Source organism: Lepisosteus oculatus, chromosome 12 (assembly GCF_040954835.1).
Source record: "Lepisosteus oculatus isolate fLepOcu1 chromosome 12, fLepOcu1.hap2, whole genome shotgun sequence".
Taxonomy (NCBI): Eukaryota; Metazoa; Chordata; class Actinopteri; order Semionotiformes; family Lepisosteidae; genus Lepisosteus; species Lepisosteus oculatus.
The window spans coordinates 39,768,981-39,781,855 of record NC_090707.1 but is presented as its reverse complement, the minus strand read 5'-3'; the positions used below and the strand labels follow the sequence as shown (position 1 = coordinate 39,781,855).

Genomic DNA, 12,875 nt, shown 5'->3' with positions numbered 1-12,875 from the left:
AAGGCCGATCCACTCCGGGTTTTCCGTAGCCGGAAGTCCGGATCCTTTACGATGCACGCAAGACTACGTTACAGATCACCGGAGTACATTATACAGTCAAATAAAGATAAGGTACGCACAGCTTTCATGTTGTGATACTTAGACATGGTTTGGAGACGTTCCCTCGTGTGTATTTTGAATTATTCAAATGCGTGTCGCTTTAATTTGGAAGCGCATCATTTCAGTGCATGAGCTTACCTGTTATATTGGGCGAGATTTCACACGGATAATCAAACAAGAACGAGTTTGCCCTGGAATCCATTCCACTGCCCAACCTGAAAGTCAGAGCATGAGAACGGACGGATTGTATGGCGATTGTGGAGTTGCTCGACCACATCAAGTAGGCGAGAAGTACACTCTGCTACTACGACATACGGTCTAATTATTCAATTTTCGATTATTTCTCATCTTTAGGCTATTTCTACATCTAATAACGAGCAAGTATAATGATTAAGCCAATGAAACATTATATTTTAGATTCGGTTCAGCAGTATTGAGCAGTAAAATAACATCAATTTGTCTACAGGAAATGTCAGAATTAGAAGCCTTCTTTACACCATTTTACCGATCTGTTCAGAGTGTTTTAACAACAGAAAAAACAAAATCAAACGTAAGGTTTCTGGGCTGCTTTGAGATAGACAATTATCATCTATATTACTTTTAAATCTATGCACACTGTGTATCTTTACCGGGTCGATTCAATGTACAATTTTGTACTGACGCCTTAACCTTATTATTCATACAAAATCTGTTTGACAATAGTCATGTTTGATTCCACTCACTTTCCCCAAAGAGGTGCTCCAAAATAGTTTGACAAGATATTGTGAGATTGCGAGAGGGATCTGAAGTATTTATTAGTACAAGTATAACTAAATTGTTTTCCTTGTAGTCTAATAAAGGTTGTAAATTCTTCCATAGTTTCTGATGGGCTACTGTTAGTTTCTTAAAAGCATCAATACCTAGTTCCTGAATGATTAAATTAGGGAAACATACACCACCTACTTTGCTTAATTTTGTAAATAATACTGTCGGTATCGGTATTAGATGCTCTAAACCCTGTAGCATTTAGGCCTCCTTCTGCCCGTGTTTGACAAATAGCAACCATGAATAAAGTTTTTTTTTTATTTTACTAAGGTAGAGAACATCAAATCACAAAATCACCTTTTTGAAAATCTTAATACCAAGATATTTAATCACATCTTTTACATGTATATTACGTACGGAGCAGACACTTTCCAACAGCCACCAGTTCACTTTTCTGATATGTAAAGAAAGACCAGAAACAGAGGAAATGACTTGTAAACACATTTAATTGCTTTGTCCACCTCTGTGTGCTTTCTCAGAGAGAGAGTTGTATCCTCAGCCAATCGGGAACACCTGTCATCTCTTTATCCTGTACTTGAATACCCTGAAACTATTTGTTATAGGGGTGTAAGCAGTGGGAAGAGGAGTGGGCTCGTGTCGAATTGCCTTACCCGTTCCCAATCTGCAGGAGGTCCCACGACGGCAGGTAGCTGCTCCAGTCGCTGGAGCTCAGTTCGCTGTCGAGGGAGGACGAGGGCTCTGGCTCGGGGGAATCACGGCTCCACAGCTCCTACCTGTTGCAGAGTGTTTCTGCCCTCCCGATGGCCTCTGTGTTTTAGAAGGATCTGTCTCTTTTCGCTTGCTTACACCACAGGTTTCATCGACGATAGTGTGCATCCTGAAGCAGTGAGTTATCGGTCTTATTTCTACTGAGAAACAGTTCAAGCACTCACAAAACAATAACCAGGAGACAGTGTATGAAAAAGAATTGTAAGACTTGCAGAGTAGATTTGAATAGACAGTGGACGTCACACTGCGTGCTTGAATATCAGAGATTCAAATCATTCTTTCCTGTAGGTTAACTTCCTGTTTGACATTGTTCCGCTGTCACTTCTTCACAAACTCATAACTCGCCGTGTTCAATTTTGTGTTGAGTTACAGGAACCTCAGCATCAGATGAAATCCTCTTCAGCGCCCCAGGGAGACTGGGGGACTTGCCAGATTTTCAGCTTTATCACTGGGTCCTTTGGCTCAGGGCTGTTGAGCAAAGTGCTCCCCTCTGCTGGAGAGCCACGGGCACTACAGAGCGGCCTCGTGTTCCCTGCTCCTGCCCGTGCCTGTGGACGGCCAGTGTGACCGCGCGCGAGACAAAGTAGTGCATTCGTGGTGTAAATACAGAATGTTCACTAGCTGACTGAGGAAAGTTACAGAGACGGGAGTATACGTTCTGAAATAATGTGAACCACTGTTACTACACACAGACAGACAACTTAAAAATCATGTGGCTTTTTAAGGTCGTTTTGTCTGCCTAAAGTACGTTAGATTTGTCACAGCAAAGAGTTTGAATACTTACAGAATGCTGCAGCTAGAATTGTTACTTGGAGCAGAAAGAATGACCACATAACCCCCATACTTCTCTCTCTTCAGTGGCTTCCTCTCAGGTACAGGGCGGACTTCAAACTCCTTCTACTTACTTACAAGGCTCTCAGAGGTCAGGCACCTGTCCTGCCTCGCAGGGATGCTGCAGAGGAGAAATACTGTCTGTCATGGGCTGGGCACCATGTGAGTTGAATGCTGCATCAGTGCCATGGATCCAAGAGGGGCATCATGGATACAGCTGTCGTTTGGGAGGATTCTGCTGGTCTGCAGAGACCTGCATGGGGTACTGACATACAGATAACGTGATGGATGGATGGATTAATACCCGCATTCATTTCTTTCTTTTTTTTTAATGATATAATGTTAGCATGCCCAAAGGGGTTGGGCAGCCAGTTGACCTTGGACCCCTAGAGGATTTTATTCTCCTTACTGAGTCTTTGGTTCCTTTCCTCCATTGTCTTCAGTTCTGTATTCACAAAATGTATATTTACCTGCATTGTTAAGCACCTTGGGGCAACCTTGTTGTGAAAGGCGCTATATGAAAATAAATTGAATTGAATGGAATGACAGAGTCACGGCTTTTCCAGTTTCCTCTCCTATTATCTTCTTTATCTGCACTCTAAAACACAGTGAAACCTTGAACCTTTCAACTGGACCACTGCCGTTCTACATCACAATGACTAACTAGGACGGAGACTTGAATGGGATGAAAAAGGAAAAGGCATTATTTGCAGGAAGAAATTAAACTGTTCCACCTGATCACTTGCTAAACAAAGTGATTCACTGGAGTGGAGGCGGTGAAAGCTTTGTGAATCAACTTACAAAAGGAAACATGTAAGAAACGTGGCTCCCATATTTAACCCTTGAAAAATCTATGAGTGTTATGTGGAGGTGAAAGTATTGTTCAATTATTCTAATAAAGCTCACTCAACTAAGACCCAGAAAAGTACCAGAAAAGTACCTCTCACCTAAGAGGAAATACTAACAAGTAGGATGTTCAAATGAAAAGCATTAAAAACTGAATGATCTTCAGTAGCTGAAATGATTATTGAGCTCTGGGTCACAGTGCTCCTGAAAAAAAATCAAATTTCAGCAGACACCCAAGGACAGCAGGTGAGCACCATGCTGAGCCAGTGTATAAGTGTATGAATCACAGTTTCAAGGAGCTTTTTTCAGTTTCGTTCCACTGATCGGCCAACACGGGGGGAACTTCAGTCTTACTCGCCCTATTGCATTAAGAAACTGTACAACATTCTCCAATAAGAACTTGCGACCTCACCTAACGAAAAGCAATTTGCGTAGCAGGGAAAGACTGGACTCCCACTGGGGATTTTTGTTTTTCATCCCGATGGTGATGTGCACTATATAGAACGTTGCTGGACCCTCCTCGGGAAGCGTGCAGAGATCACATTAGATGTGTTGCTCAAGCTCTTTATTGTCACGTACAGTAAACCCAGCAGTGTGGTCAGTGCGGGATGTGTTCTGTCCTGACGGCAGGGTCAGCAGCCAGAGGAGACCTGAAACACAAGACGGAGAGGTAAGACATTGATTCCGACAGAGAGAGCTTTCACACCGGGTTACTGACAAGAGGAGCAATAAGAGAAGAGTTGTAAAGACACGCCGAAGAGAATATTCTCATCTAAGAGGAAATATTAACAAGTAGGATGTTAAAATGAAAAGCATTAAAAACTGCATGATCTTCAGTAGTGAAATGATTACTGAGCTCTGGGTCACGGACAGCAGGGGAGTGAATGAGTTGTTTATTTTGTTTCCTGTGAATTATGTAGAATTCACAACGTGTTCCAATTGTACAGGAAAACCATTGAGAGCAGATTCACTTCTTCTGCACCAGAATGAATGATTTCCATCTTCACTCTAGGGTACTGTACTTTACAGCACTGTATTGTATTCTGCATATATGTCTGTTATGTACACATTTTCTTTCTCACTTTGTCTCTCTGTCCATTTATATCAGAGAGACATCACACCAGCATCACAACATTTATTCTACTGCCTTATTAAGCAAATGTCTCTACTAAATTCTTTTTATATATAAAACATTTTTTGACATGATATACACAAATGGCTAATTATACTTTCTGATTATATTTCCATCTTAGAAATGAAGCATTTCTCTCCTGCAGTTTGAGGTTGTTAAATAGAAAACTGGATCACTCCAGGGCCGAATCTTCACCCTCTCTTACATTCGTTCACGAATGATCACAAGAGCAAACACATAGACTGGCTTCTCACAAAGTGTGTCAATGACACAGTCCCGGTCAGCTTACTAAAGGACCCAGAAAATCACCACGGGCCAGTCTGAACAGTTTCACGGAATGGTCTGTTGACTTCTCTTTGATGTTTCATGTTACAAGAGCAAAACAATACTCACTGATTTGAGGATAATTGCGCCATCCCTCCAGCCTACTGAAATGAACCGTCAGACTGCAGAAGCTGTCAGTGACTACAGGTCCTTGGGCCTGGTCAGAGAAACCTGAGATGAGACAAACGTTGTGAGACCATTTATAAGCTTGTGACCTCAAATTAAACGGAAGTCAGACATTTTCAAAGGGGGCAATACTGCGGCACAGTGGTTAGCATCGCTGCCTCATAGCACCGGGGCCCTGGGTTTGATTCCAGGGGTGCTGTCTGTGTGGAGTCTGCATGTTTGTTCGCGCTGCAGGGGACACCTCACCCCCACAGACACAAACTCACACCACAACACAATCAACCCGCCAGTATCAGTTTGTGTTCAGTGCTGGGGAGGTGCCTTGTCCTTGCAGAACAAAAACAAGGTGATCAGGACTGACGGCAAGATTCAGGTATTCAAGTACCCAGTAAATCCAGGGCTCAAATGGGGGAACTGTTTCACGAGCTACACAACATCCTCACACACGATGACAGAGCCTTGGAAAGCCGTGTGGAGAGTGAGGTGCTCGTACCCAGCCGGAGTTAAAAGACCACGCATTGAGCAGAGCAACTAAGCAAAAGCACACTATCGATCTACCCAACCCAGAAAAGCACACATCTCTGTGATACAGAGGCTAAGGCAACATGTGAGTAAAGGATTTTGAATCAGCAATTGTGCTGATGAGCCAGTCAGCAATTTTTCAGAAACAGCAAACATGTCGTCAGCCTCCAGGAGCTGCAGAAGATTGTGAGATATAAAGGAGTGAAACCAGGGCAGGAGAAACTGATTCCTCGTGTAGGAAGCTGAGGAAAAAGATGCACACCCTGCAGACTGAAAGGAAGACAGCACAAACTATCAGTAATGTCAGCCTAGATAAAAGTGTAGTGCAGTGTGTTGCAACTAAGTTTTTGTTCAATATTTGTTTTGTCTGAAAGAGACTGTTTTGATCAGATACATGCAATACTATTTCTTTCTCATTCTCTGTCTTTGTATGTCTTATTTGGATCACACCATAAAGTTCATAACCCAGCCAGTTGCTTTGGCTCTGAAAGCTTCCCTCAGCAGGGACAGCCCTGATCCCCAAACACAGGGCTGCCCTTCCCACTGCCCGTCTGCTCTCTGCCCAGTGGAAGTAGCGTTTCTGCCCCGCAGCTGTGTGAGAGAAGATGACCTGAGAGCACTAACCCACCTCTGGAGAGGGAAGAGTCTCAGCTGGAAGGGAGGAGGAGCTGCCGGGCTGCCGCAGACAAGGCGCCGCTGAAATGATAGAGAAATCTTTTAGAATCAAACGTCACCTGGCTCAGTGTTTAAGCTGTAGTACATGATCACATTAGATTATTAAAACATGCAGACTGCCATTTCCATTCTGTACAAACAAAGGGTTTTCCATTGTAGAAAACACCACTGCAAATCCAAAGCGGAGTGCACTGGGACTGCAGTCCAGAGAAACCCATCATGTTACAAGAACTGGAGGCCATTTCACACCAAAACTGTACAATAGGATTCTTTCTGCACACCCAGTACTGGGGGCTGTGTCAGAGGCTCCTCACCGTTCTGTGATGATTTTAGCCGTCGAATCGGGCAGGAGGCAGGCGCTCTTCGGGAGCTCTGCTCGCGTGCTATAACTCGGACCACGCGATGGCACAATTGCTTCCTACATACAAACAGAAACTTCAAACAACAAAACCCAACAAGAAATCTGTGCACACTTGGACTCCTGCTGCAGCTGAGGAGCTGTCACGCACACACCTCCTGTGTGGGTAGTGTTGGCCGTAGGACGTGTTGTTCACAGAGAGAAAAAATACACCATAGCAAGTCAGCACTCAAACAAACCAAAAGGCCAGTTTTATTGAAGTTGACGCAGCTGGCCACACAAACACTCACTGGGTCTCTTCACCAGGTATCCACACAGACAGCACCCCAGGAACAGGACCCATGAGAACAGGGGCAGAGCATGCAGACTCCACACAGACAGCACCCCAGGAAACCAGACCCATGAGAACAGGGGCAGAGCATGCAGACTCCACACAGACAGCACCCCAGGAACTAAATCCAGGCTCCCAGCGCTGCCACCCACTGCGCCGCCGTCTCTCACCTCCACTTGCAGATCAGGACGCGACCGGAGACCGGAGACTCCTCACTCCTGCAGTAACACACCCCAGCAGGAGGAGGCGCCGACGGACTCGCTCATGGTGCAGTGAGCCCAGCGGTGTGAGGCTGGTGTCCAGCGCTGATGTGTCCCTGATAGTCCTGTCCCACAGCCTGCGAGTCACCGTTTCTTCCACAAAATACTCCAGCCAGCGCTTTTTAGACTCAGGTTTCTTAAGTTTCTGTTTTTCTCGCAGATTAGACTAAAAAAGCCGCCTGTTGACCTGCTGGAGGTCAGACCCGCTCCGGCAACAACTACTGCAGCTCCGTTGCCCCGGCAACCACGTTTTATTTAACAAAGTAAAATAAACACAGGAGACAAACAAGACAAGAGAGCTCAGAAACCCACAGACACGACGGCAGTGGGTTTTGTTTCTGTGTCGAGTTGATAAACCAGGCAGGACGAGCGCTGCAAACACACTAGAGTACACATAACACAATCAGGGGTACACGAGACTCCTGCTCTTTACACAAACAGGTTCAACAGGTCAATAAAGAGCAGGTCGGCACAGCTGTCATGATGATGTCTCATTTACAAAGAGTCTAAAGATTTGCTCGTCTCTTCCCAGAGCAGCTTCACTCCGGAGAGCAAGAAACAGCTCCTGCCGAGTCCGTCTTGTAAGACAGACATAGAAATCCGCGACACGGTAAATACACTGACATTGTATAATTAATTCTGATGCTCAATCAAATCTGCGGAACACGTGTGGAGCGCAGTCCAGAGCACTATAGAGACTACATTTCCCACAAGCCCTGTGGCGACTTCCTTTTGACGTAATCGAGTCGCGTCTTTTTATTTTTAATTATAACAACAATACATGCCATAAAAACAAGAATACATATAACACAGAGTATAGTCAGGGGTACATACGATAAAACATGTACATGTTATGGAAAAAGATTAAACAAGTAATCTTGTTTAATAGTAAACAAAAGCAGATGAGGTCCGTACATGTTTCAAATTGTCTGTACAGACGCATTTACATCCGTTTTAAAGTGTTTAAACATGGGTCTCCTCTCACAGCATTTCGTTAATTATTATATCGTGGAAGTATCATATTTTTTTAAATACAAACGATATTTTCATATTACTTTCAATAGCTTTAAAATGTAGTATTATTTAACTTCTTTAAAAGTAATGTCAATATTAGTTTCCTTCTTTACGTTATCTTTCAGAGTTGCTGTCACAAACGTCACAGTTATCATCTGTATTGATTTTCAATCTCTGCACAACGAGGATCTGTACGGAGGCGCTATTGGACTCGCCGCCATAGACTCGTGTATCTCTGTCGCCGCCCGGTGGACATTTCCCGAAAGTGCAGTTCTTTTTAACTTTTTATTGTAGCAATAAAAATAGATACAATACAAACAAGAGTATATTTATAGCACATCAATAATTCCATCAGGGGTACATAGTATAATATATTTACACTTCTGAAAAAAAGATTAAACCAGGTAAATAAAGATAAGGGCTGATATAGCCTGTAAATACACTTTTACATCTATTTAAAATGTTCTAACGAAGCTGCCCGAGGAAAGAACGAACTGTTTTGATTACATGAATCAGAGATTGTGACTCTGCCTTTAGCTTCCCATTCCTTCCAAACAATTTCAATTTCACACCTCTGGTTGTGCCAGAGGGTCCCCAGCACTGCTGTCACCTCTTCTGTACTCCTCCTATGCTAACAGCTGTGTATCTACTGCTGACTCCGTGAAAGGAATCAAGACTCCAGATGATCCCACCCAAATAAAAAAAAAATTCTGGAGTGGAAGGAGGTCTCTGCTTTAGTCGGCTGGTGCCGTGAAAACAACCTCCAACTCTATATAACTCCAACTGCCTGTGTCTCAGGAAGCCCTGGTCCGTTTGTAATGGAAAACCATTGAGAGCACTAGAATGACTGATTTCCATCTTCACTCTAGGTCACTGTGCTGAACAGCACATTACTGTATTCTGCATATGATATGTCTGTTATTAACACCTTTTCTTTCTCACTTTGTCTCTCTGTCCGTTTGGATCAGGTATTTGGAGAGCACCACCACACCAGCCAAACTACCCAAACAGTTGCTTAGGCACTCAAGTGGACTTGATCAAATTAAACTTTCCAACCTAAACAGGAAAATGACAGTTTAAATGGATTCTACTGCCTTATTAATCATATTTCTCTTCTAAATTCTTTTAAAATAAAAACAAATATTTCTGACATGATACACACAAATAGCTATTTTTATACTTTCTGGTTATATTTCAATCTTATAAATGAAGCATTTCTTTCCTGCGGTTTGAGGTTGTTAAAGAGAAAGACCCCATACTATCACAACCCCCTTTACAGGCTGGTGAAAGAGGTGAAATGAGGTAGCGGAGGTGTAATTGGACAGCAAACTCTCACCTGCTGCTTGCCAGGACAGGAATCTTACAAAGGTCCCCTCCTCCCAGGAGGGTCACAGTAACAAATACTAAACACGAATGATTACAGTTCAGGGCCCCAGCACTGCCACCCACTAAAATAAACATGACACACAAGAGAACCCATAAGACAGTCATAGAAATCCATGACACGACAAACACGCTGAAATGGTACAATATAATTAATTCTGATGTTCAATCAAATCACCGAAACACGTGGGCAGTGCGGGCCAGAGAACTACAGAAACTACATTACCCATACGCCCCGTGGGCGACTTCCTTCTGACGTCATCGACTCGCGCCTTTTGAACGTCATTTTAATTTTTGGTTTATTGTATTTATTTTGTATTTTGTATCCATGTACATACATTCATTCATTACTCTTGTTTGCAATGCAATGTATTCTTTGCTGTTGAAAATGCTTAAATATTTTTAAAATTAAAATAACTTATTAATACGAACATTACTAACGGTATTTTAATTAAAAAAAACTTTCGGTGAAATTTTGCTGAATGACCACCAAGCGGCGCCATTGGCACATCATTGTAAGAATAATCATTTCTAAGAAATTTTCCAGTTTAATTCCACTGACCGGCCATCAGAGGGGCACTTTACTCGTCCTGCTGCTTCTCTTGAATGAATAATTGCTTAAATTATTGTCTGGTTAAATTGCCTGGTGCTAAGTATTTGTAATATAGGATTGCTCATGTCTGATCTGGAACCCGAGATGGAAGTTTAACATGTGTGATACACTGAGGTGGAGGGGTGGGAAATGACTGAAAGAAGTCTTGCCATGCTGTATTATTAATAGTAGTAGCAGTATTGTCATATTAACACGAATCCTCAGACTCACTAACATCTCCAATAGAACGACAATCTCACACATCAAATATTAGAGGACCCTTCCTTTATACCTAAAAGCTTTCAGTTGTTGGACAATGAAAAGAGTGCTTGCAGGAATCTAATTACTGTTGTTATAAACTCATTACAAGCTAATTGTCTCATTTCTTTTTTTTTCTTTCTTCTCTTTTCAGCAGCAAATAAACCCATTACTTGATCCCTTACATTTCAAAACGCTCTGAATCAAACCAACAAATCGGGCATACATTTATAAACCATGTTTTTGAGAAACTAGCCTTAAAATCAAAATGACTACATTCATATGAAACACACTCAGAAACAATATCAAATGGTTTGATACAGAGTGCAGAAACAACTGAAGAGAACTACCAGAACTAAAACAACACCACACCACTCTGAACTGCGCCTCAGATACTGTGAGATGGTTAGACACTACATGCACACCCTAAAGAAGATAAGCACATACACAAACAGACAACTCTCAGACCACAAAAGGCCTGTAGCCATGACACAGTCAACAACGCTTGATCCAACTGCAGCTCAGACCTGCAGCAAAGCCTGCTCAAACTCCCCAACCTCGTCCTGACGGCCGGCTGTTTCCCTGAGGCCTGGAATCAAGGACTGATCACGCCCGTCTGTAAGAATGGAGACAGACTCGACCCCAACAGGTACCGGAGCTTCAGTGTGAACAGTAACCTGGGGAAGGAACTCTGTCGTAACTTGAATATCTGATAACCGGCCCTCCTTACTGAGCACAATGTCCTGCATTAGAGTCAGACTGGCTTCCTACCAAACCGCCACACATCCCATCACATTCACACCTGGGCACTGCCAGCCCATCTGGACCCAGAACAGCAGAGCCTGGCATTGCTGGAGCAGGACTGTCACACCTGGGCACTGCCAGTCAATCTGGACAAGACCAGAGTTATGGTTTTCCAGGAGAAAGCCAGACCTCAGGGAAACAGGTACAAATTCACACTGAACAACAACACATTGGAGCACACATCCAGCTACACATATCTCGGTCTCACCATCAGCTCTTCTGGGAGTTTTGACCTGGCACTAAAGGAACTGAGGGAGAAGGCACTCAGGGCTTTCTACGCAATAAGCTCTTCAATGTCAACCCACCAACAAGAATTTCTCTCCAAATATCTGAAAGTGTAATCCAACCCATTGCCCTATACGGCAGTGAAGTGTGGGGTCCCCTCACAGACCAGGAGTACACTCTGTAGAAACTCTAATCAATCTGTAGAAACATCCGCCTTGCGCAGAGAAAAACAGCTAACAGCGAGTGCAGGGCTGAATTAGGCCAGTACCCACTATTGATAAACATACTGTCACGCCCTCTGCAGCCAGAGGGCGCTCCTTCTCTGTCCTGTCCCTAGTTTCCGGTCTGCTGTCCTTCCTGTCCCTCTCTTTCCCTTGGGCTATATATTTCCGGGTCTTGCACTCTGTCCTCGCTCAGCATTGTTGTTCGGATGTCCTGAGACCTGCCTAGCACCAGGGCGCCCCACGTCCGCTCCCTGAGGGCACAGGTTTCTATACGGCATTCCTGAACTCTTTGCACTAATGAGCCCGGGCCTTTTTCCCGTCTCGCCGCTACGCATATGGGTCTTTTTCCGCTCTCCTGCTCCCTACGGTTAGTCCCTTTGGACGTCCGTGACACATACAGAACAGAGTGATCAAACACTTGTTACACCTGAGAAACAGAGGCCACAATTCATACCACCACTAGGCCCTGCTGATCCCAGAGTACAGCTGGTCTTGACACCAGTCAGTCTCAGGACAGCACAGCTACAGCAACACCAATCACAATCATCCAAATGCGGAGGGGACTGCAGTCCAGAGAAACCCAGCATTTGACAAGGACTGGAGGCCATTTCGCACCACAACTGTAGAACAGGATTCTTTCTGCACACCCAGTACTGGGGGCTGTGTCGGAGGCTCCTCACCAGAAGAGACTTGCATTCCTGTTGGCTCCTCTCGTTCTGTGATGATTTTAGACGTCGAATCGGGCAGGAGGCAGGCGCACTTCGGGAGCTCTCGTCCCGTGCTATAACTCGGACCACGCGATGGCACAATTGCTTCCTACATACAAACAGAAACTTCAAACAACAAACCCCAACAAGAAATCTGTGCACACTTGGACTCCTGCTTCAGGTGAGGAGCTGTCACGCACACACCTCCTGTGTGGGTAGTGTTGGCCGTAGGACCTGTTGTTCACAGAGAGAAAAAATACACCATAGCAAGTCAGCACTCAAACAAACCAAAAGGCCAGTTTTATTGAAGTTGACGCAGCTGGCCACTCAAACACTCACTGCGTCTCTTCACCAGGTATCAGAAACAAAATAAAGGAACAATCTTTTTATCATATCCACTCGCACCTTGCTCTCATTTCCAGACTCCTAGCTCACCACTCCCAACAAACCCCAGTGCTCACAACACCCTTTAAATTGGATTTGGCCCATACCACTATGGATACAATAGGTGTAAAACAGAAAATTCAAAAGACAAACAACACATAGCACAGCAGTCCGGACTACTTGGACACACAAATACATGAAACCCTTAACAATTCACACGACAGACAGTCAGCAGCCATATCACCCT

At 44.0% G+C, this 12,875-nt stretch overlaps 2 long non-coding RNA genes across 2 annotated transcripts; one reads left to right on the top strand and one right to left on the bottom strand.

The window, feature by feature from the left end:
• Nucleotides 1-3,006, top strand: LOC138241979 (uncharacterized). Its single transcript, XR_011191246.1, has 2 exons — nucleotides 1-111; nucleotides 2,491-3,006. It is a non-coding gene; the product is annotated as an uncharacterized lncRNA (long non-coding RNA).
• Nucleotides 3,007-3,857: 851 nt separating this feature from the next.
• Nucleotides 3,858-6,503, bottom strand: LOC138242021 (uncharacterized). The gene is made up of 4 exons (XR_011191296.1): nucleotides 6,403-6,503; nucleotides 6,042-6,109; nucleotides 4,835-4,936; nucleotides 3,858-3,959 (listed from the first exon to the last, which is right to left on the bottom strand). It is a non-coding gene; the product is annotated as an uncharacterized lncRNA (long non-coding RNA).
• Nucleotides 6,504-12,875: the final 6,372 nt, after the last annotated feature.